Source organism: Hyperolius riggenbachi, chromosome 12, assembly GCF_040937935.1.
Source record: "Hyperolius riggenbachi isolate aHypRig1 chromosome 12, aHypRig1.pri, whole genome shotgun sequence".
Classification (NCBI taxonomy): domain Eukaryota; kingdom Metazoa; phylum Chordata; class Amphibia; order Anura; family Hyperoliidae; genus Hyperolius; species Hyperolius riggenbachi.
The window spans coordinates 188,984,695-189,009,968 of NC_090657.1; the positions used below are offsets into that span (position 1 = coordinate 188,984,695).

The 25,274-nt window shown below is 45.5% G+C and overlaps 1 protein-coding gene across 2 annotated transcripts in view; it reads right to left on the reverse strand.

The window, feature by feature from the left end:
• KCNK1 (potassium two pore domain channel subfamily K member 1) overlaps positions 1-25,274 on the reverse strand; it is a 138,937-nt gene that overhangs the window by 96,887 nt on the left and 16,776 nt on the right. Inside the window, exon 2 of one of the 2 annotated variants that reach the window (XM_068261923.1) lies at positions 24,748-24,807. The exons of the other annotated variant lie outside the window; for it this stretch is intronic. The gene's annotated coding sequence lies outside the window, so the exon portion shown is untranslated. The remainder of the gene's footprint in view (positions 1-24,747; positions 24,808-25,274) is intronic. 2 annotated transcript variants of the gene reach the window in all.

Here is a 25,274-nt window from a genome sequence, read left to right on the forward strand (position 1 = left end):
GGGTCATATCAGATTCCAAATGCTTGTACAGGACCTCATGGAAACTTTTTTCCTGGGATGGCCGCTCTAGTAAACCTGGCACCGCCTGTACTTGTTATCCGTGTAAATTTGTATTATTTATTGCACAACAGTGTATAATATTTTGACACTGAAGAATAGCAAGAATAGCACTAAATTCTCTGAGAAAGTTATGGGCCCCTATTCAATAAACACCAACTCAGAGAAAACTGAGGAGGGCAATTGAATAGGGGGCCATAGGGGTTGATTTATTACATAATGGTAATATTACCATGCATGCACAGCGCACCATAATATATACTTCCGCGCATAAGTACCCCGACATATGCTAGCAGCAAGACCCGCAGCGCTCCAGTAGTGCAACTGTTACTATGGTAACATGAGTGTTACCATAGTAGCGGGTACGTTACTAGAGTAACGCGGGCCATGCTACTAGCGGTACTTACACACAAAAGTAGCAGTAATATTGTGGTGCGCTGTGCTTGCATGGTAATATTACCAATATGTAATAAATCAACCCCTATGGCCCCCTATTCAATTGCCCTCCTCAGTTTTCTCACATGAGATTTATTCACTGAATATCATCAAAATACCTTCAGGACTACCTTCAACTTTGATAGTTGTCCTTTGATAATTGAAAACGTGAGTTAAAAAGTAATTATTTAGAATATTTCTTATCTTGCTGGGGCTTATTATTATTTGCTGGGGCTTATTAATATTCCTTATCTTGCTTGATTACTGACTGCAGCAATCAATAGAGGAGAACGTTTGGTAAAAGAATGTGGCATTGATATGAAAAAAAAAAGTTCCCTTTTATGTGCAGTACTGGTGAAATGTTGCCCTGTAAGAACACAGAAGGCGTCGGACAGCAGAGGAGTCCACTACCGGAGGGGACGCTGTTCTGTGTGTGGCAGAAACCAAATACTGGCAACCTCTCCAGTGTCAGGCAGTGATATTACCATTGTTTAATGAATCAACCCCATAGAGAGCTGTGGAATGTGAACAATATTATGCTCCCCATTCTATAAAATAAAAATAAATAAATATAAATTGTTAGAATAGCACTTTTTTGGGGATAACATAGTTGAACCCCAGGCTATCGACCCCTCCCTCCATACCATGAACATTCCAGAACCTTATTTATTACATGGCCTGTTTGTTCACGTGAACACCATGGTACACCTGTTCACGTGAACACATTTAAAGTGCTCTTTTTAAGGAATGCTGGTCACCAAGTTAAGTAGAGTTGTCATGCTCTTCTCTTCTACTAGGAAAAAAGACAAACATGAATGTAAATGTGATAAAGTCGCACAGAAATGGTGCCAGTTCCCCCCAACAGTTTAATGTGTAAGCAGACGTGACGGAGGCAGAGAGGTGAGCACAACAATCTCTGTTTGTGTAGGCTGGTGCGTTTCACAGCTAGTTAAATTCCACAGAATTGTAAAAAAAAAAAAATAACGCATTTTGCACGCACTTGGCCGCTTGCGATTGATATTTAAAAGGTTTCAGAGGCCAGTGTTGCGTCACTTTGGGTTAATAAAATATCGATGTGGATTTTTCCTGGTGGCACAAACAGGAGGTGAACTCTTGGACCATAACTCTCATTTCTTGGACTGATCTAGTCATGGTTGGATTATGTGAGCTTTTTTTCCTTTTTTTTTCCCAAGTGGGTTGCTCTTTGACATACTTGGGAGCCTTCCAGTAAATTCTACTTTTGTTATTTAAAGGGACACTTAAGTCAAACAAAAAAAATGAGTTTTACTCACCTAGGGCTTCCAATAGCCCCCTGCAGCTGTCCGGTGCCCTCGCCGTCTTCCTCCGATCCTCCTGGCCCCGCCGGCAGCCACTTCCTGTTTCGGTGACAGGAGCTGACAGGCTGGGGACGCGAGTGATTCTTCGCGTTCCCAGACACATTAGCACCCTCTATGCTGCTATATGGTATATGATATATGCTATAACAGCATAGATGGCGCTATTGTGGCCAGGAACGCGAAGAATCACTCGTTTCCCCAGCCTGTCAGCTCCTGTCACCGAAACAGGAAGTGGCTGCCGGCGGGGCCAGGAGGATCGGAGGGAGACGGCGAGGGCACCGGACAGCTGCAGGGGGCTATTGGAAGCCCCAGGTGAGTAAAACTCATTTTTTTTGTTTGACTTAAGTGTCCCTTTAAAGGGCACCTGAAGTGAAGTGGAAGCTGCCAGATGTATTTCCTTTTAAACAAGACCAGCTGCCTGGCAGCCCTGCTGATCTGTTTGGCTGCAGTAGAGTCTGAATATCACACCTGAAACAAGCATGCGGCATATCAAGTGAGACTTCAGTCAGAGCACCTGATTGACATGCTTGTTTGGAGTTTATGGCTAAAAGTATTAGAGGCAGAGGATCAACAGGACAGCCAGGCAATATGCACTGATTAAAAGGAAATATATATGGCAGCTTCCATATCCCTCTCAGTTCAGGTGTGCTTTACAGAGTATCTCCCAGGCCGAGGCAGAGGCTGGGGAGGCAGATGTAAAGGGCTTTTATCCGACAACAGCACCTCCTAGTGGCAGCCATTTTTCCTATGCTGGAAAAGGCCAATGTCGGACAAAGGCAAAAGCTTAAAAACTCTTGGGCAATGGGGAGAACCTAACTCTTTTTTTTTTTTTTAACCACTTGAGGACTGCAGTTTTTTCCTTAATTGCTTTAAGGCCAAGCTGCAGGACCGCACAACACAGCACACGAGTGATCCCCCCCCCTTTTCCCCCCACCAACAGAGCTCTCAGTTGGTGGGGTCTGATCGATCCACATTTGTTTATTTTTATATAAATATTTATTTCCTTTGTTTTTTAATAAAAATTGCACTTTTTTTTATTTCTGCTCCCCTACTCCCTCCCTCCCTCCCGCCGCCAGCCAATCAGGGTGATCAGCTGTCATAGGCTTCAGCCTATGACAGCCGATCACTGTCCAGCCTATGGAGGGCACAGCCGTGTCACACGGCAGTCACCAGTACAGCGCGAATGCCGATCGCAGCGCTGTACATGTAAATAGACAGCGATTACGCCGTCTAACAGTCTTCCGAGCGGCGATCGCTGCTCAGAGACTGAAGAGGGGGCGGAGCTCCGTGCCCCCCCCCCCCCCAGCAGGAGATGCGCGCGCATCCTGCGTGCAATCTTCTGCAAAGTGCAGCCCCAGGACTTGACGCCAATTGGCGTTAGGCGGTATGGGGCATGCGCTGAACAGCCAAAGGAGAGCAATCGCAAGAGGTTGACCTGGCGATCACTATGGGGCTGGCAGCCCAGTGGAACTTTGGCGAGGGACACGCAGACTTATAGGGACTAGAAACTCCAGGTATGTAAAGCTTTATTTTTTTCTCAGTTCCTATATCCTTTAAGCCCTAAAATATTTAAAAAATCAATATACTATTTGAGGTAGCAGTGAAGTTGCATCGTGAGCTGAGTTATTATTATTATTTAATATACAGCTGTATAGAGTATATTGTCTCATTAACTGTCCCTCACAGGGGCCCACAATCTAGTCCCTACCATAGTCGTATGTGTATGTATGTATTGTACAGTGTATGTATCGTAGTCTAGGGCCAATTTAGGGGGAAGCCAATTAACATGTATGTTTTGGGATGTGAGAGGAAATCAGAGTGCCCAGAGGAAACCCACACAGACACGGGGATAACATACAAACTCTGCGGAGTTGATCTGGCTGGGATGTGAACCAGGGACCCAGCGCTGCAAGACGAGAGTGCTAACCACTACGCCACCGTGCTGCCCCACTGATGGCTGGTGTTAACTAAAGCCATGGCTTATGGCATAATAAGAGCCCCTGGCAATGGGTGGGGAACAGCTTTTGAGACCCCAAAATGTAATCATGGGTCATGCCGCAAGTGGGTCATCACTAAGAACTGTAACCCAGGATTGAACTTCCTCCCAATCAGTAGCTGATACCTCCTTTCCCATGAGGAATCTTTACCTCATATCAGATAGATAGATCATCAGGGGGGTCTGTATGGCTGATATTGTGGTGAAACCCCTCCCACTGTGTGATGTCATGACCAAGGTCCTGACAGTTTCCTGTCTGTGAACCTTGTTGAATTGTGGGAAATAACTTTTTCCAACTGCCAGCCAAGCTGTATCTCCCTCTGTGCATAGAATGAACATTCCGTACAGATCACCTGGCACAACTAAAGAGGTCACCACCAGTGATTCATTCCAGAATGTAAATCAGGGAGAGGACATTTTTTACTATTGGCAAACACCGTCGAAATAATCTGCACATGAAAATAGTATAGAATAAGTCATTTTATTCATTATGTTATTTTTACTATACCACAGTTCTTCTTTAATCTACTTTTCTCACCCGGAATGTCCTATCTTGAGATCACACAGTACCAGGAGATGGATGTCAAAACACAAGAGAGGAAGAAGAGCCAAGAGCCTAAAGAATGTCTCTACAATGAGCTACGCGGTCAGATTGGACGATTGTGGCTTGATATTGTTCCTGCCATGTTGGCATTACCCGATCAGCTGTCCTACTTCTGGGCGTGTCCCGCTCCCACCTCTTCCTGTGCAGTAAACACCCTTTACATACGGTAATTGTTCTGTTTTTCTGCAGTATTATTTGAAGAATTTGCTAAAAATGTTCCAGTATCCGAGAACCAGCGCCAGGAATCTGTGTCTTCTTCAGGCACATTGTGTTTACATCTTCTGAAGGTCAGAGAACGATAAACAAAACACACAAGCTATTTCCAAATGTCACCAAGTGCTCAGTACTCAGGCTGTGACGCTAGAAGGCTCTGCCTGATATGTGATTGTTAGAGATGGCCCGAACTGTTCGCCGGAGGACACTTCCCGGCAAATTTCCACAGTTTGCCTTTTTGGCAAACTGTGAACATTTGGTGTATTCGACCCGCCTCCTATACATTATCATGGAGCCAAACTTTGACCCCTTACCTCACAGTCAGCAGACACATGGCAGCCAATCAGTTAGCACCCCCTTAGGGACCCCCACCACCCTATTAAAAAGCAGTTGTGGTGGCCATATTGGATTCATTCTCTGCTGGCTGCTGTTAGTGAGACCGGGCCAGACTTGCTGCAGATAGGTAGGGAAAGCATTAGCTAGGCCTGTGTTCTTGTTCCTCACTGACTACTTGCTGAAAGCACCCCAAATAGCCATTTTAAGGGCTTGTACATCAGTCTCCTGTATTTTATTTTGTGTCTGACACTCCACAGCCCACTGACACCCAGAGCTCTGCACACTACTGCTATTGTGGCTACATTAAATTGCAGGCACAGTACCACTCCAGTGCATTATTTGTTGGAATGTACTGTGATTTCTACCCTTCCGGGAATAAAACCTAACTTTGCGTCAATTCCAACAACTTCTCCATCAGTTTTGTGGCCAGAAACAGTCTTTGTAGGTTTTAAAATTCGCCTGACCACTGAAGTCTGTTCGCGAACCCGAAATCTGATGTTTGCGATATCTCTAGTGATTGTAGGGCCACACTTCCAGTTAGGTTGGCCAGGCATGTGCCTAGAGGTGCCAGTATTGGAGGGGGCATCAGCTGAGGTCAGATATCTTGTAATTTATGTTTTGTAATTATAATTAGTGGTGTGGACCACACTCACACCTGTCCACATGTGTGGGAATGACGTGCAGGTATTTTAATATAGTAAAACTGCACAAATATAAACAAGTGTGTCCAGCTTGTCTGCCATGTCATAGGGGCGTGGTTTGGAGTGTATTGATGGGTGGAGCTTAAAGCATGGGATTGTTTTGTAACTATAAACTACTGGGATATAAATCTGGCCCTGCGGATCTAATGTAACAACTGCTGCCCCAGAGTGTTTTGGAGAACAAAAGTCATCTTGTAAGCCTGGCCTGAATGAACTTAAAGATAATCTGTATTGTTAAAATCGCACAAAAGTAAACATACCAGTGCATTAGGGGACATCTACTATTACCCTCTGTCACAATTTCGCCGCTCCCTGCCGCATTAAAAGTGGTTAAAAACAGTTTTTAAAAGTTTGTTTATAAACAAACAAAATGGCCACCAAAACAGGAAGTAGGTTGATGTACAGTATGTCCACACATAGAAAATACATCCATACACAAGCAGGCTGTATACACCCTTCCTTTTGAATCTCAAGAGATCATTTGTGTGTTTCTTTCCCCCTGCATCTCTCATGCACTGAAGTTTCAGGCTGCTCTTTTCTTCCTGCAAACAGCTGGCAGAGATTACATTATAAACTCCTCTGAGGACAGTTAGTGACATGATGGCAGGGATTAGATTGTAGGCTCCTCTGAGGATGGTTAGCGAAGTGATGGCAGGGATTACATTATATGCTCCTCTGAGGATAGATAGTGACATGATGGCAGGGACTAGATTGTAGGCTCCTCTGAGGACAGTTAGTAAAGTGATGGAAGGGATTAGATTGTAAACCCCTTGGCGAGCTGTAAGGTCCGTACACATGCCGGACTGCAGGCAATGACGGGTCCGTCGTCACCTCCCGCTGGGTGGGCGTTCCAGCGGCAGTCCGGCGTGTGTACAGTCTGTCTGCAGACTGATACGGCTGTTTCTGAGCGATCCGCCCGGCGGATCGCTCAGAAACAGCCGAATCAGTCTGCCGACAGACTGTGGACACGCCGGACTGTCTGCTGAAAACCCGCCCAGCGAGAGGTGACGACAGACCCGTTGTTGCCTGCAGTCCGGCGTGTGTACGGACCTGTACACTCAGTGAGTGATAGGCAACTCAGAGATGACTAAGTTCTCTGCCCTTTCATCCCCGAGTGCCTAATCCAGCTGTTAGTATGATATCCACCCACCGCTATGTGCAAACTCTGTGTAGCAGGACTAACTGCTACTGCCACCATGTTGCTCACAGCCTGCCCCTTGCTTTCCTGGTTCCCTAGACCATGGCCTTTGTAGCTTTGCCTGAAATCCGGACATGCCGGCAATATGGATAGAATTAGGAGGCCTTGTGGTAACACTCATACTATACACTGGAAATGTTGTGACCCAGATGAGGAAAACTTACTTCCTACTTGATATTCTTTTCCTATGAGAGTCCATGGTAGCCTTTGATGTCTGACTACCGTACTTATTCAGGTTAATTTAAGTACCTAACTCATGAACATGGTTGTGTAATGTCTTTTATTTATTTTTCGATGTTTTGTTTGCGTGTTACTGTTATATCTAAGAATGTTTGTCGTACTAATTAGTTCCCCGTTTTATTTTATGTGTATTATATATTTTTTTGTAATTATTTGTATAATTGTGTACATATTTTGCTACTGTTCATAACCTGAACTATGTTTCAATAAAGCTTGGTTGAAACTAGATAAATATGGTTCCATGTTTTGACTTGGACAGGGTGTGCAACAGGAGGAACGATCTGCCAATATTTTAGGCATGGTGCAGAATCTGAGACACCCTCTGCTACAATTGTCTCTTTTTACCAGGGCTAGATTTACATCACTGGTGCCTATAGGCATAGATGTCCTGGCACGGCAGAGGTCACCCTCCATGAATCTACAAACCCCCACCAAACTGCACAGCAAGTGTGCTGGCTGGTCCAGATGCAACATCTCCCTTACTTCCCCTGCATGTCATAGGTAGCTACAGGTGTCCCTTAGCATTATACCCTCAGTATTAGGTAGCTAGTGGTGCCCCCTACTGAAAAAGGGAGATCTGGTCAGTGGAATGACGAGAGCTGGGTGAGTAACCTCTCATTTACGCTCTGCTTGGGACTCTGCATAGGGAAGGAGGGAGGCACTCGGGGAGGGGAGTGAGCCGCCTTTCCATCATCAGGCACCTGTAGACATGTGCCTACAGTGCCTTATTGTAAATCCGTCCCTGATTTTTACTATAAATGCACCTAGCTGTTGTGTACAGCGTGGTCTGGGCTAACCGTAACCTCTCGCATACGCAAACAGGGCTGGTTTTAGATGGAATGGGGCCCCTGGTCAAAATTAACCCTGGAGGCCCCCTTAACTCCCCCATAAGCAGCATTAGGGGCCCTTTATTTCTGACCAATAGCACCCCCCAGGGCTCCTAAGCAGGCTGCTGCCCCCCCCCCAACTTTATTGGGGACTGGGGCCCTGTTTTCGGCAGCATAGTGACTCACCTGTCCCTGCTGGCACGCTCCTCCATTAGTCCGTGCGTTCTCATCTTCATCCTTGCAGGAGCGCCTGTCCTCCATGAACCGGTGTATGCTATTATGTAATATACCGTTGGGTCACTGGAAAGGTGCAGCCAGCGGGGATGAAGATGGGAATGCATGGACTACCGGAGGAGTGCGCCATTTGGGACAGGGGAGCTGCTACACTGCCTAAAGAGAGCCAAAGGTGGGCTCATAGATTTAAAGAAAACCTAGGTTACCTGATCCGGGGCGCTGGAAGGATGCGGCAGCTGGAAAAACCTCCGTGCATGTCGGCCACACTTGTCCCACCTCTGGGTGACGACGCTGGAATGAAAGATTACTTCTCTCATCCAGTGTGCAGGAAGGCAGAGGATCGGCAGGGGGCGTGGCCAGGAAGAGAGAGAGCTGCCCTATGGAAGCTCAGGAAACCCTGCAGGAATGCCCCTGGTGGGCGTTTTTAACAGAGAATCCCTCTCCCGTGTTTACCTCAGAGATAGCGACAAATAATTGTCGCTAATCTCGAGGTCTATAGCGCGGTGGTGGAAGGCAGAGAACGGCGGTGGGCGGACACAGAGGCATGACTCATGAGGCAGAGAACATACCTCTGTGTCCTATCTGAACCCAAAAGAGCCGCCTCAGGTTCTCTTTAATGCTTTACAGCGGCTCCGGGGACCAGAATAAAGTTGGGAGGAGACCTGGGATGGGGACCCGGGGGCAACTGCCCAATTTGCACCTATGGAAGCACCAGCCTTGTACACACAACGCTAAGCCATACCTACCAACCTTTTGAGATCAAAAAGAGGGAGACTTAAGCCATGCCCTTGCCACACCCCTAATCACGCCCCCAACATGCATACTATAAAGATTTCAGAAAATATATTGTTCTATAATTCAAACCACACTGGCCTGGTTTACTCTCCTTCATCGTAACATTTGAAAATTACAAATATATCCATTTAAAGGATGGGAATAACGTTTCGGCCCCTTTCACACTGGTGCATCTTCATTGCGTTGAGTTACCCATTTCTAACGCTGGCTAAAGCAATAAAAGTCTATGGGACATTTCAGATTGGATGCGGTGTGTTGTGCGTCGGACGTATCGCATCTGACTCAAAAGCATCAGCGCCTTATGGGTCAACATGTAAGTCAATGGGGCCGGAGATATTTTACAATTTTTTGCATTCACATTGCAGTGCACATGCGCGGTGGCAAGTTTTGTCACTACACCTGCTACACTTCCTTGCAATGTGTATTTTTGTCACAGGAAGTGAGTGCTAGAGAGCGTCACTTACAGTTTGACTTGCTGACTAAAGTTACTGACGAGATCTCTAAAGCCTGGTTCGCTGGTGCCTCCATGGTAACATACTAATCGGTTGACTCCGCCCCTCAACCCTGATAGGACCATGTCTATAAAAGTTTTGAACTGTCGGCTCAGATGGATCTAACCACAGCAGAATTTGGAAGAGCTGTACTATCTGCTAGATAACACCGTTGTTCAATATATTTTTGTTTGATGTTTCAGCTTTACCCACCCCCTTGTATTGTTGCTTTTCTCGCTAGATATATCCCATTAGGATGTTGCAGGCACCAGGGAAAATTGAAAATTCTATACTTACCTACTAGTAATTTTCCTTTCCTGGTGCACCTCCATGACAACATATGTACCCTCCCTTGTGGAGAGATAATATTCAAAAGAATGGCCTAGAGCCGACAGGGTCCTATCAGGGTTGAGGGGGCAGAGTCAACCCATTAGTATGTTGCCAAGGAGATGCAGCAGGAAAGGAAAATTACTGGTAGGTAAGTATAGAATTTTCAGTTTTTTTGCGCTGGGTTGCGGTGTGATCATTCAAACGCATTGCATCCAAAATGCTGGTTGCTGGTGTGAAACCGGCCTGAGAATTAAACACGTTTTTCAGTAGAAAAATACATATAGTATTTACACAGATCTGTACATCAGTCCTGAAAGAGGGATAAATGAAGAATAAGGGCGGGACAAGCTTCCCAAAAGAGGGACTGTCCCTCCGAAAAAGGAACAGTTGGGAGCTATGGCTAAGCTGCTCAGTGCACATTTGCAGGAAGTACATAACTTTGTTGGCTGCAGTCCTCTTATCCCTGGTAATTTAAACCTGCAGTGTATAAGGGTGCGTTTCCACTAATGCGGTGGGAAATCGCCGCGGTTTCTCCGCGGGCGAATTCGCATGCAGGAGCGAAATTGCATGCGGTTGTATGCGAATTTTACCGCGAATTCGCATACGATTTCGCATGGATGACGCTGTGTGCAAATTTAACCATGTCAGTGCCTGTGTGCTTTTTCATTGATTCCATGTGAAATCGTATGCGAATTCCCTATTAAATACATTGTATGCGAATCGCATGCGTGTGTGCGGTGTCCGAATTCGGATGGCTCTGCTGAGCAGATTTTTCCTGCACAAGAAAACGCTCCGTTTTCCTGACAAGTGGACACAGGCTCATTCACTTTTATTGGTTATGCGAATTTGCATGCGGGGAACGCATGCGAATTCGCGTTAGTGGAAACGCACCCTCAGTTGTGGAGAATAGCTGACAGTATGTCTGAGGCAATATTTTGACTTTATACAGCGGGATCTCCGGAATGTAGGAGTGTTACTGCACAGTGTACTGCACAGAACCCGTACCAACTCTGCTCTCGCCAGTCACAAACCAGCTCGCAAAGAAATGTGTTATTTTTAGTTGATTTCGCAGATAGCACAGATGCCAGTGTGTTGATGAAATACACAACTGTAGGCTCAGCACAACTTGTAACTTTGAGAAATAGAGTTTTGCAAACTGTCAGTATTGTATAAACCGTTGCAAATTGTCATAAGCACACTTAGGCCAGAAACCCACTAGGAGCGATTTTCTGAGCGCTTTGTGATTTGAAAAGCTCTTGCTAATGTAATGCTATGGGTGTGATCCATCCCACTAGAGCGATCTGATTTTATAAAAATCCCCCCTAGCATTGCATTAGCAAGAGCTTTTTCAAATCACTAGGGCTTAAGGTGCGTACACACATGCGACTATAGTCGTTTGTAACGATCGTTCCCCGATCTTTACCAACGACGATCGTTACAAAAAACGAACCAACGACTATTAAAGAGAACCCGAGGTGTGTTTAAAGAATGTTATCTGCATACAGAGGCTGGATCTGCCTATACAGCCCAGCCTCTGTTGCTATCCCAAACCCCACTAAGGTGCCCCTGCACTCTGCAATCCCTCATAAATCACAGCTGTGCTGTGAGGCTCTGTTTACATCTGTAGTGTCAGTCTCAGCTGCTCCCCCGCCTCCTGCATAGCTCCGGTCCCTGCCCCCGTCCCTTCCCTCCAATCAGCAGTGAGGGAAGGGATGCAGGCGGGAACTGGAGTTCTGCAGGAGGCGGGGAGAGCAGCAGACTGACACTATAGAGATAAACACAGCCAGCTCTGACAAGCTGTTTGTCAGCAGCATGGCTGTGATTTATGAGGGATTGCAGAGTGCAGGGGGACCTTAGGGGGGTTTGGCATAGCAACAGAGGCTGGGCTGTATAGGCAGATCCAGCCTCTGTATGCAGATCACATTCTTCAAACCCACCTCGGGTTCTCTTTAAGGCAAACGACGAACGAGGCAAATCGCTACAAAACAAAGTTCTGTCTTGGCGGATTTTTACCACCGACGATCGTTAGCAAAAGTGGTACATCGTTGGAAACGATCGTTCGTACCAGGCTGGACATGCGTATTTCACTTTTTCTCCAAGGAACTTTACAATTTTATGCGCAGGCGCATTAAGTGCTTTTACGTGGTGTAACGTTCGTTCTAACGATGTGATCGTTACACACTTTTTACAACTAACTTTACTTCGGTCGTTCTTTCGTCAATTAAAAGTTCGTTCGTCGTCCTCAACGAACGATCGTTGTCGCATGTGTGTACGTAGCATTAGACAAGGCTGCTAATTAGTAATGGGTTTGAGCAATAAACACAATCACCCTTATTTCCAATTCCAGAGTTGTCTGAAAGTAAAGCTCCGTACATATGAACATTGTCAATCTATCAACATTACCCAGCAAAAACAATCAATAAGAAGTATAAAGGCTGAGCCACACTACTGATACTGCGTTTCCGCTTTTGAAAAAGGAAGCCCCATTGACAATTAGAATTGCAATTGCAATCCAATTGCATTAGAATTGTAGCAAAATCCTTACAGTTTTGAAAAATGGTGGCAAAAGTCGATCGTTATGACCTTGGCACGATTCTAATGCAAGTCAGTGGGATGTGTTTTTAAAAATGCAAACACAGCACGGAAGGATCACAAAGCGCTCAGCAGTGTGGCTCAGCCCTTAAAGGAAACATGAGATGGCAAAAAAATGGTAAAATAAAAGTACATATCTACATACTTGGGGCTTCCGCCAGCCCTTTTAAGCGAATCAGTCCGTTCGCTAGATGCCCCATTAACGTTGCAAATCGGGGCTACTGCGCATTTGTGGCCTGGCTGCGAGCGCCCCGTTGGGCTCCCGCGGCCGGGAGCATTCTGCACCTGCGTAGTACCCACTGTGCAGGTGCAGCCGCAGGAGTGCACTCGGCTGGACTGCGCCGACTGGCCCCTACTGGCAGACTTAGCGGGCTGCCTAGCGGGAGATCCAGGAGGTGGAGGAGGACAGCGAGGGACGATTAGCCTGAAGGGGGCTGGAGGGAGCCCCACTGCCCCAGTTATGTATAAATGTTTCATTTTTGCTGTATGAGGTACACTTTAACAAGGCGAGGGCAGAAGTTTAGTTTAAAAGGAACCTGAGATGTGAGACCTATGGAAGCTGCCATATTTATTTATTTTTTATTTATTTTTAAACAATACCAGTTGCCTGGCTGTCCTGCTGATCCTCTGCCTCTAATACTTTTAGCCATAGACCCTGAACAAGCATGCAGATCAGGTGCTCGATTCACTAACCAGTGCTAACATAGTTAGCACGTCTTAAAGAGAAACTCCAACCAAGAATTTAACTCTATCCCAATCAGTAGCTGATACCCCCTTTTACATGAGAAATCTATTCCTTTTCACAAACAGACCATCAGGGGGCGCTGTATGACTGAGATTGTGGTGAAACCCCTCCCACAAGAAGCTCTGAGGACCGAGGTACTGTTGGCAGTTTCCTGTCTGTGAACCTTGTTACATTGTGGGAAATAGCGGTTTACAGCTGTCTCCAACTGCCAAAACAGCATGCAGCAGCTACATCACCTGTCAACAGTAAAAATGTCACCAAGTAATACATGTCAGAATGCAAATCGGGGAGAGGAAAGATTTTACAATGGGCAAACACTGACTAAATCATTTATACATACTTATTGTAAAAAAGAAGCACTTTTTTTATTACATTATTTTCACTGGAGTTCCTCTTTAAGTTCCTCTTTAAGGCTTTGGACGTGCAAACTAGGACACTAAGTAGTTTGCACGTCCAAAGCTGTTAGTGATTGTGCGCAAAGTTTAGCGCTGCGCAATGTGCCGATAACGTCGCGCCAGTGTGCGAAAGGTCGCACCATTCGCGTGCAAAATAGCTGTTCAGGCTATTTTGCACGCAGACGTTATCGGCGCACCGTGCAACATTATCTGCGCACAGCGCTAAACTTTGCACAAGCAAGCTCTTGAGCACATATTAGCGCGTGAAGCGGCCGCTTTTGTGTCCTAAGTGCCTCTTCACTGGCATGCTAACACTTAGCACCCTTTAGTGAATCGAGGCCCAGGTGTTTCTGACATCATTGTCAGATCTGACAAGATTAACTGCATGCTTGTTTCTGGTGTTATTCAGACACTACTGCAGCCAAATAGACCCACAGGGCTGCCAGGCAACTGGTATTTTTTAAAAGGAAATAAATATGTCAGCCTCCATGTTGTTCTCCCTTCAGTTACCCTTTAAAGTATTAGAGGCGGAGGATCAGCAGGACAGCCAGGGAATATGAATTAATTCAAAGGAAATAAACATGTCAGCATCCATATCCCTCTCACCTTAGGATCCTTTTAACTTACCTGGGGCTTCTTCCAGCTCCCCGCAGTCTATCAGGTCCCTTGCTGTGCTTCCCCAATCCCCTCCATTGTGCCAGGCCGTGTGCCTCCTCCACTGTGCTCCTGTGGCCGAGAGTATTCTGCACATGCGCAGTTTAAGTCTTTATGGACTATGCATGTGCAGTACAAACAGCCAAGGCCCACCCCCATAAAGTTACCCATGGATGGTACAGGAAAGGGGATCACTGAGAAAAGGAGAGGAGAGAGGGGGCAAACAAGCGGTGCAAACACAGCCACTATTGACTGCCTGCAATTTGAACTTTAGATTTTTATACAGTAAAAAGGAAAACAATTTTGCGAGATCATTTTCAATGCACTTTTTTTACAATTGCATTTTAGTCAGTTATAACAAATGCGGGCTTTAAATAGTTTTTATGTTTGTTTGCTCATAAAAATAGCCTGATTAGCCTCTGTAACGGCTTTATGTCAGAGGCATAACCAAGCCAATAATCCTTCACAAAATAAACATTATAGGGCCTCCTCTATTCCCATCTTATCCCTCCATGCAGAGCTGTGCAGGGAAGTGTGTGATGTCATGTGTCATGTGACTCATGTCATCTCTGAAGCTGCAGGTAACTGGTTCTCTCTGTGGTTATTGGCAGCTTCCCTGTGCAACTCTGCTCTGAAGCAATACACAGTTGTGTAGTTTTATACAGCCTATCCGTGATTGGATATCTGCTCTGCTGTCTGTAATCCAGTCCTTTACTTTCTGTGGCCACATCACAGCTGATGGTCAGGGGAAACTGACAAGGCAGAATGCACAGTGGTGTATGCACACCAGAGGCGTAGCTAGGGTTTTCAGCGCCCAGGGACAAAGACAGTTTTTGCGCCCCCCTCTGGACAGAATGGGCTTGGCCACACATCAAAATGTGGTCATGGTCATGGGTGGAGTCAAAAGTTATTTAGATAGTTATATGTGCCCCCTTACCCCATTCAGATAGCCAGATGTGCCCCCCTTTAAATAGCCAATGTGTGCCCCTTTAGTTAGCCAAATGTGCCCCTATTCACCCTGTTTAGATAGCCAGATGTGCCCCCTTTAGCTAGCCTTATTCTGCTGCTGTTAATGCTTCTGCAGAGGTAGGGAGAGAAGCAGGGGCACTTCGGGCAGCCAGCGAACCACCTCTTATGCACATGGGGGTACAATGGCTGTGCTGCTGAGCGCCCTCACAGTGCTGTGCCCGAGGGCATATGTCTCCCCTTGCCCTCCCATAGCTACTACTCTGATGCACACAGACACTGGTAGGTGTGTGTAAGAAATAGGCAAGGCAAGAAGTTTTCGGGGTGGTTTGGGGTGGAGGTAAACAGTCAGTCATAGGTTTTAACAATACTTATCCACAGGCAACATGACGTGGATCTGGCATGTTTATGCTATAAATAGACTTATCCTTTAAATTGTGCATTAAAATTTCTCATTACAGCCTGGGTGATAAGTTATTATATAATTACACTGGTAAGAACAGTGATAATGTAATCACAAGCTATCATTACCCTCTGGTCTCTCTCATTAAGTAAGGTAAATCTTAGATTATCCTCAAGCTCCGCCCTCACAATGATTTGTTTCAACATTCTGCAGTTACCATGTATACAGAAACTACAGTGCACAGTAACTCTACAGGTCATCTGCCAATCAACTACAGGGCTTCCACCAATCAAATTCAGGGCTTCCACCAATCTTTTTTCTATCTCTTGCTCTTATTTATGGTTCATGCTGCAAGGGTAAAATTAAGTCAAACTTAAAAAGGAACCTTGTTGAGTTGTGAACAATACATTTTCCAACTGCCAAGCAAGCAATATGTTACCTGTCTGTAATGTCAGATTTCTACTACCTACTGTAAGTGACAGCAACATAGGAGAAAAGTAATGTATAGTTCATTTTACTCTGGAAGAAATGTACTTTTTATTTGTATGTGTTTTAAATGTTAAGATTTTCGCGACAGTTCCTCTTTAACCATTTAGATTGTGAGCCCCTCAGAGGGACAGTTAAGTGACAAGACAATATACTCTCTACAGCGCTGCGGAAGATGTCGGCGCTATATAAATACTAAATAATAATAATAAATAACTGTGCAAGCGTGAGTTTTTAACTGGACATGCACAGTGAAAGAACAAGCGTTTATTTCGGCTGTGCACAGTCCATTTGGAACTTGGCGTCTGCACAGTTCTAAATGACACGGCAGAACTTCGGGCAAAGTTCCAGGAAAGTATTTGACTGAAATACCCCGTTGAATATTAGAGAACCGTGTACGGGTAACAGGAGGGAACCCAAAGACAACAAGCAGCATCAGGAGACTCAGGAGGAGATAACCTAGCTGGATTCATCTCCCCTCCCAGGTAAGGGGTATTTTAACCTCTTGAGCCCCAGAGGTTTATACCCCCCTAGTGACCAGGCCATTTTTCTCATGCTTGAGCGAGCTCCCGTCTAATCGCGCTCCTCGCGAGATGATGCCATGTGGCGTCCTGGAGGAACAACAGAGCTAATCTGCCGCCGCCAATCTGTGTTAGGCGGTCGGCAAGTGGGTAAAAAGCAACTATTACAAGGATTGAACATCATCCCAATAGATCAATAGAAATAGATCATCAGGGGCAGGTACGGATTTACATCACAGGAGCCTATAAGCTCTTCACCCTCTTCACCCTCCATGAACCTACAAAACCACGCTGAACCGCACCACAAGTGTGCTGGCTGTCCCATCTGTCACTTCTCCCTGACTTCCCTTGCCTCTCACACCTACAGGTGTCCCTTTAGGTATCCAGAAGTACCCTCAGTATTAAGTAGCTAGTGGTGCATTTGACTGAAGGAAGCTCTTGTCAGTGGAATGCTGAGAGCTGAATGAGAAACCTCTAATTTATGCTCTGCTCAGGACTCTGCATAGAGAAGGCAGGAGAGAGGCGCTCGTGGGAGCGGAGTGAGCCACCTTTCCATCATCAGCCGCCTGTAGGCACGTGCCTACAGTGCCTTATGGCAAATCCGGCCCTGAGGGGGGGTCTGTATGGCTGATCTTGTGGTAAAACCCCTCCCACAGTGTAATGTCATGACCATGGTCCTGACAGTTTTCTGTCTGTGAACCTCACTGCATTGTGGGAAATAACAGCGGTTTCCAACTGAAAAGCAACCAGTATCTCCCTGTATGCATAGAACTCTCACTTATGAACATTCTGTACAGATCACCTGGCAGAACTAAAGATGTCGCCACCACTGATACATTACAGAATGCAAATCAGGGAGATGAAATATTTTACAATGGCCAAACGCTGACTAAATAATATAGAAATGCATATTGTATACAATAAGCAATTTCATTCATTATATTTACCACAGTTCCTCTTTAAGTCCAGTTCTCTTCCTACAAGATGACTACCATTTTGTCACAGTCTCCCAGGCAACTAGAACAAAATGGCTTCCTGCAAGGACAACCCTAACACAGGCTTATTCTTATTGGTGAACACAAACTAGATTTCTACATCTGAAGCTGACTTAATCCCTGCCACAGGTCACCCAATCAGATAGAAGCAGGTTGAAGGAGCTTGTACATTTGTACAGCTCCGGTGATTGATATGTTTTTCTTGTGTATTCTAGGAAATCGCTAAGATACGATTGCTGTTTTTCAGCTCTTGTCTCCTCCTAGTACATAATATAGCCATTAGCATCTCAGGCTGAGTGAGGAACATCAAGTTCAGCCTGAGAAGTCCTTCTGCGTGTGAACTTTGGTTTGCCCGGGGCAAAGGTCTATTGTCTTGAGAGTCATTTCCAGCTTGTTGACCAGGTTTTACCTTGATCTTCAGACCTTCAACAAAATGGGAAATAACAGCAAAGACGTACAGTAGTCTAAAACAGGAACTTAAATATTTTGCCTTCAAACGTTATTCATTAACAAAGCTAATGCAGGTCAGAATGATCCTCTAACTTCGGGGTGTTTATGGAAGCAGGATTGTAACTACAAATAATGGGGACCCCAGAAAAAAGTTTGATGTGGCCTCCTACATTTCACCTCTCTTCCCCCTAACTCTGTGTGGTGACTCCACCAACCAGGAGGCCCCCTCTCACAGGTGTCATTTAAGTAGGGCCACCATGACGCCTCCGACATAACACTGTTTTCCTACCCATTACAAGTGGGGCCACAAAGACTTACCTTCCACATATAGCAAAGCCCCTGATATCTGGCACTGTCGGTAATTGCCTGATGCCAGATACATGTGCTTGCCGATTACTTGAGCAACCAGCCGAAAAAACTACAACCCCCCTCCAACTCCACCCCCTCCCGTGCAGTACAAAATACTCACCGAGTGCCCAGTGCCATCTTCTAACATTCCTGTAACTCCTACCGGCTATCTGGCGTCCTCTGTGTATGGCTCCTGACGTGTCACATGACCCACGTTGTGTCACATGATATGTCGGAAGCCGTGCATGGTTGCTGGAAAGCCTCTAGCAGCTGCAGGAATGTTAGAAGACACCGCTGGACACTTGGTGAGCATTTTATGCCCTGCGAAACCCCTTAAAGCACAGTCCCCATTATCCCCTCAGGTATGCCAGTTAGTTGAGACTTCCGGTTACCTGAGTAACGGGGACTTTGCTGTATATGGGCATGGGGCAGATGAAATGTAATGTGGATAAATGTAAGTCATGCACCTTGAATGTGCCAAAGGTAAAGCACCATGTAGCATACAGCTGGGAAAATCAGACTAGGAGACGGACTTGGGAATACTGGCTGATAACAAGTTAAGCAATCGTATTCAATGCCAACCAGCAGCAGCTGAAGCAAATACAATTCTGGGATGCATAAAACGGAATAAAATCACGAGATGCTAGTATATTACTCCCTGTGGTTATAAATCACTTGTGAGGCCACATCTGGAGTGTGGGATACAGTTTCAAAGAGGAGCTGTCAGCCATACTATCTCAGAAAAAAACACATATATAGGTAGATAGATACTTGCTCTACTTACATAACATATGTATTGCACTGTCCACCTTTTGATTTTAGTGATTTCTCTTTTATACAAAAAGAAAAAAATCCTTTTTAGGATTCTCCATTTTAACTGTGTTTGTCTTGAAACCAATCCTGATGCCATTTCCTCCCTTACTCTCCTCTGCCGGATTGTGTATGCATTGCCCACCCTCCTCCCAGTCTCCAGGCACTCCCACCTAGCTCTGCAATAGAAAGTGCATTGTCTCAGCATGAGAACTATTGGCCAATCAGAGAGGAACAGAGGTGTGGGAGGGGAAAGCAGGAGGCAAAGAGGCTTCAGCCAGTCAGGCTGCATTAGTTAAAGAGAGTCTGAAGCCAGAATAAAAATGGCTTTTTAGCATATATTCAGCAGGGGCATGTTTGCCCCTGCTAAAACGCCGATATCCCGCGGCATAACAAGGGGTCTTTACCCCCCAAATTCCCCCTGCAAAATCCACGACCAACTTGGTCGTGGATTTTGCTGCCCCTGTGCGCTTCCGTGTGAGGCAGGGCTATGAGCTGCAGCTTTAAGCTTCACACGCCTCTGCTGGCTGACATTTTACAGCATGAGGTGATCTTGTTTTTCAGCCCTTTACACTATCAATAAAGCCATAAAGTCTTGTAATGTCACCAGGGCTCTGAGTATGAAGATGGATGTTGTTGCTATTAGTGCTTCGGAATGTTATACTGATATTGGCCTCAATTCACTAAGCTTAACTCCTGTCTTTAATAACTCTCCTGAGCTGGTTTACAGTTATCACCATGGTGATATAATTGTGATAACTGTAAAACAGCTCAGAAGAGTTATTAAAGACAGGAGTTAAGCTTAGTGAATTGAGACCATAGGTGGGGCAGTTCACTTGGAGCCTAAATCTACACTGAATGTGCTGCTTTTTTACATCTGATGAAGGACCTGCGTGTCTGTAACATGTAGTGTCAACAGGGGTGTAGCAATAGCCACTGCAGCTATAGCAGCTGCTATGAGGTCCTGGAGCAGAAGAGGCCCTGGTGGTACTTGATGTCTTCACTATTAAGTTTCTTGTGTTCCTCCTCGCTCTGACTATCAGTGCCCATGGACTATATGCAGTGTAGATTACACGAGAATGTAAATTGCCCAATCAACTCATATCCATAGGGTAGGGGCAGGCGGCATAGCTAAAGAGTGCCTACATCTGAGGCACATTTTCTGTAAAGGTTATTATGCTGTTGCTTATCTTTTAGAGCAGAGAGGAATTTCTAAGTTCAGGTCCGCTTTAAAGGGGTTTGTAGTAAAATACAGCAAAACCCATACTTACCTAGTAAAAGTAATTTACCTGGGCATGGTGGTGTAGTGGTTAGTACTCTCGCCTTGCAGCGCTTAGTCCTTGGTTTAACCCCCTACCGACCGCATAATGCCGATTGGCGGTGGGAGGGTGTCAGCTACAGGACCGCCCTATGCCGATTGGCATCAAGTCTTGTAACTGGAGAGTAGCAGAGACTGAGTGACAGAGCTCCGCTCCGTAGACAGCTTGCCAGCCGCCATCATTGTTGGCAGGCTGTTAGAAGAAGAAACGGACAGTCTTTTACTTTGTACAGCGCTGCGATCTAGCGCAGTGCTGTACTGGGGACAGCCGTGTCACTTGGCTGTCCCCTGGAGTGGCTCACAAGGCTGATGCCGGCTATGAGAGGTGATCGCACTGATTGGATCTCGGGGGAGGGAGGAAAAAGTTATATATTAAAACACCATTTTTATTTTTTAAAAAAATCAATAAAATTAATGAAAAATAAAAAAACTGCAGCAGCAATCAGATCCCACCAACAGAAATCTCTGTTGGTGGGCAGAAAAGGAGGGAAGATTAATTTGTGTGCTAAGTTGTATGGCCATGCAGCAAACAGCTAAAGCTGCGCAGTACTTAATTTAAAAAAAAAATAGTCTGGTCACTAGGGGGGTGTAAGCCTGGGGTCCTCAAGAGGTTCAATCCCAATCAGGGCACTATCTGCACGGTGTTTGTATGTTCTCCTCATGTTTGCATGGGTTTCCTCCAGGCATTACGGTTTCCTCCCATGTCAAAAGAGCATACAGATAAGTTAATTGGCTTGCCCCTGAATTGGCCCTTCTTTAGCCACTTCATACAATGCCATACAGGCAATTTACAGTAAATATGGCAGCCTCCATATCTCTCTCACTTCAGTTGTCCTTTAAAGGGTACCCGAGGTGACATGTGACCTGATGAGATAGACATGCGTATGTACAGTGCCGAGCACACAAATAACTATGCTGTAGTCCTTTTTTTCTTGCTCAGCCTGAATGTAAGTGGCATTTCCTGTCAGGACTGGGTCAGACTACAGTGTGACTCTCACTGATAAGAAATTACAACTATAATGCTAGGTACACACCATACAATTTTCTGGCAGATTTACCTGCGAGATCGATTATGAATTATTAATTTCGATTGATTTTTCAATTTCCTGATTTTTTTAAATCGTATTTTCTATGGTTTTTTTTAAATAAAATTTAATAGAACTGAACAAAAATCGATAAAAAAAAAAACGATAAAAAACGATTAAAAAAAGAAGATTGGAAAATCAAAAAAAGATCTATCGAAATTCAGATCGGACATGTTGGAAATAAGCAGCCCCCCCCCCAAAAAAAACCCCCAAGTCCCTGCCACCTCATCCCACCATGCAGAGTAGTGTGTAGTGGGTGTGTCCTGGTTCTAGACACTGCTTCACGGCAGAACACTCTCTGCCGCAATTCGCCTGCTCCCAAATACGTGTCCCTCATCTGGTTCAGGGACCATGAGGGCCCCGTGCTGTCATTTTTTCGTGGGGGGGGGGGGGGGGGGGGGGCTATTAAGTCTAGTTATGCCCCTGGATGGGTTCCAATTACTGCAATCACTTACTTCAGACACAATCCTATGTTCTTGCTGTATCACAGAGGGATACCAACAAATCTGTCCACATCTATAGATTGATGATTTGATAATGATTGCTCTATTTCTCTTCAGAATTAAATATACAAAAACTAACCATATTTCTGGTAAGATCACAAAGGCCCAGGCCTCGGGTGGCTGGAAACCCAAGGGTGTGGCTGCAAATGGAAGAGGAGGCGGCAAATATGGTGCAGCACATTGAAGGAGGAGCTGCTTGCTAAGGGTGCGGTACATGAAAGAGGGGCTGCTGTACAAGGATGTTACACACAAAATGGGGGGGCTGCATATGAAATTGGGGATGCTAGCTGCACCTCTTTTTTATTCCCTTATGGAATGGGAAAAGGGCCTGTCATGATCGCTGCTGAAGCAGGTATTGCTGGAAGTAGTAGTGCTGCAGCCCAGGCAGTTCTGATCTCTTTCCATGCAAGCTGCATAGCTTTGTCTGCCTTTCCCTGCTGTCAGCTTGTGACTGATTATCATTCACCTGTGTGGGAATCTGCATGTCTGCTCCCATTGGATGACCTCAGTATAAAGATCTGCTTCCTGCAGGACCCCTCGGGTTTTCATAGCTTCAGTTTAAGCCTGTCTTGCTGTTGCTTCAGCCCCCGATCGTGTTTCTTGTTCTAAAGATACTTTGCTGGTCTTTGCATCATATATTGGTTCATTGCCAATATATATGCATACCAGCACGTTTATTATTTTCCTTGTATTCGTGTTACGTTGATACATCAGTGTCGCTGATGTATACGTACACGAACTGTTTATATCCTGTGTGCAGTTAGTCAGCTTTCCAGCACGTTTTGGTAGGTTGCGCGTATCGTGATCACCCGTGCTGAGTTAGTTACCCTGCTCCTGGTTCTGTTTGTGGATTGCGTTCATCTCTGCGAAGAGATAACGAATCCTTCTGAATCCTGTTCTGTTACCGTTTGTTGATTGCGTTCATCTCTGCAAAGAGATAACGAATCCTTCTGAATCCTGTTCTGTTACCGTTTGTGGATTGCATTCATCTCTGCGAAGAGATAGCGAATCCTTCTGAGTCCTGTTCCCTGTATTACTCCTGTCCTAGTCAGAGTTCCTGCTTATGTCATATATCGGTTCATTGCCGATATATACATATGTTAGTCAGACGTTACAAATAGTTTCATTGATAGCTGTAATTGTAATACGCTAGGAAAACATACTTATTGTATTTTTGTCTGTGTTACGTTCATCTATCTCGATCCTGCTATTTCCTGACTATCCTGTCCTGTCTTTGTGAGGCACGCCATCGCTGCAACGCATTGGCTGCCTCATTCCAGTCTGTCTTGTTGTGGACTCTTGCTGTCACTAAGTAGCGGCTAGCTAGCAAGCGTTCATTCTGTCTACCTGTCCTGATCTCCTCAGTTCTGGTTTATGTGCTCAGCGCTACCTTGCGCTGAGACGTTATCGCAAAAGTATTGTTTGTGGCTGTCGGATCTGCACCGGCTCTGTGCGCCACAATCTCGTATTGGAGTCAGTCCTCCCCTCCACTATACTAGGGATAGCCTGTTTCCTTGTGCTAGTGTGTGTACCTCCTTCATGTCAGCTCATGCGTTGCATGCTGACTGTGGAGAATACACCACCAAGCCTTACAGGGCCGTTTCTTGGGCAGTGCAGCCAGGGCGACTGCTCTGGGCGTAGACCGGCAAGTAGAAGAAGAGGGGCGCAGGCAGAAGGACATAACCGCTAGGGAGCTGGTGATGCGCGGTGCAGCCAAATGGAAGAAGAAAGAAGATTACCAGCTTGATCACCTTCCTTGACTCCTCCTAGGCTGCCTGCGTCATCATCACGTCACCACCGCGTGATGACACCTGATGTCCTAGAGTGGTACTGCAGGCTGTCAGTGCACGGCGCCCATGGAGGAGTCGGATTTCTGGGCTTTCTTCGCCTGCGTGTTTTCCTGGTCCCTGCTTCCTCCTGGATGAGCGGCTGGTCACTAGTAAGTAGGCAGATCTACTTTTGACCTGTGGCTGTGTTACTGTCCCTAAAGAGTAAGGGTTTGCGAGTCCATGGGGAAGGGGGAGCAATTTTTACACCCTTGCCCTGGGTGCAATTTAGCCTAGAAACTGCCCCGAATGCGAACAACAAGAAAGCTGGCATTGGGGTGTAAAATGTATAAAGCCGGTCTGGTACAGAATGAAATCGGTGTGTGATGTTTCTTGCGTGGCATCACCTTGATCTGTTGGCATTGCTGAAATAAAGATTGAATCTCTGTATACTGAAATATGCTGAATAATGTAAAACTATCTCCTTTGTGTGTACTTACTTTTCCACAAGCCTGTACAGTATAGACTGCATTTTATCATTCTGTATTGGCTAAATATTGATTTTTGTTGTTCCCCTTTTGCCAGGAACTCTGTTAATAATCTCAGCACGGCACAGACCTATGGGCTTACATATATACTGTACAGGGTAAACGTGACCGGACTCAGACGCTACCCTCTATAAAGAGGCGGCTCCCCGAACTCACATTATGCAATCTGGGAAAAGTTAATATTAACTATTAGACAAGTTTTGCATGTTATGATAAGCGGCCAGGCCGATTCAAACTGGTTCCTTACCATTCACACACAGCCTGACTCCGGACGTGGTACTGCTCTCTTCATCACACCTAGGCCTGTGCATACATTTCTTATTAAAGGGAACCTGTCCTTGAGTTTTTTTTTAAAGTTAGATACTTACCTTAAAAGAGGGATGCCTCTGGATAGTCCACAGGCTTCCTCCATCTTCCTTAAAGGGAACCTGAACCAAGTAAAATTATTTAAAATAAAAACATGATGCACCTACAAATGAATATAACGGTACATACTTACCTTGCTGTCAGTTCCTCTCAGAAGCTCATCATTTTCTTCTAACAACGATCCCTTCCAGTTCTGACAAGATTTTGTCAGAACTGAAATATATCAGTTCTGTACATCAGTCAGTTATAACTGAAAGGACAACTGATGTGCAAGGTAATGTCCATGTTTTCCTTATGGCGCACGTGGGCGATGTTACAGTTTAACAGTGTGCTGACCAGGAAGCTGTTATGAGGTAACGGCCATTTTTAAAAGGGAGGAAGGGGAATTCCATCGATCATGTTATAATTTAAGTAGGCCCCAGTTATTTGGACTGAGTTAGTCAAAAAGGCTTGAGGGGCAGACCTGCCCTTTAAGGGATTTTCTCTTAGAGAGAAAATCTGCAGTTCTGTCAGAGAAAGAGATTGAGGA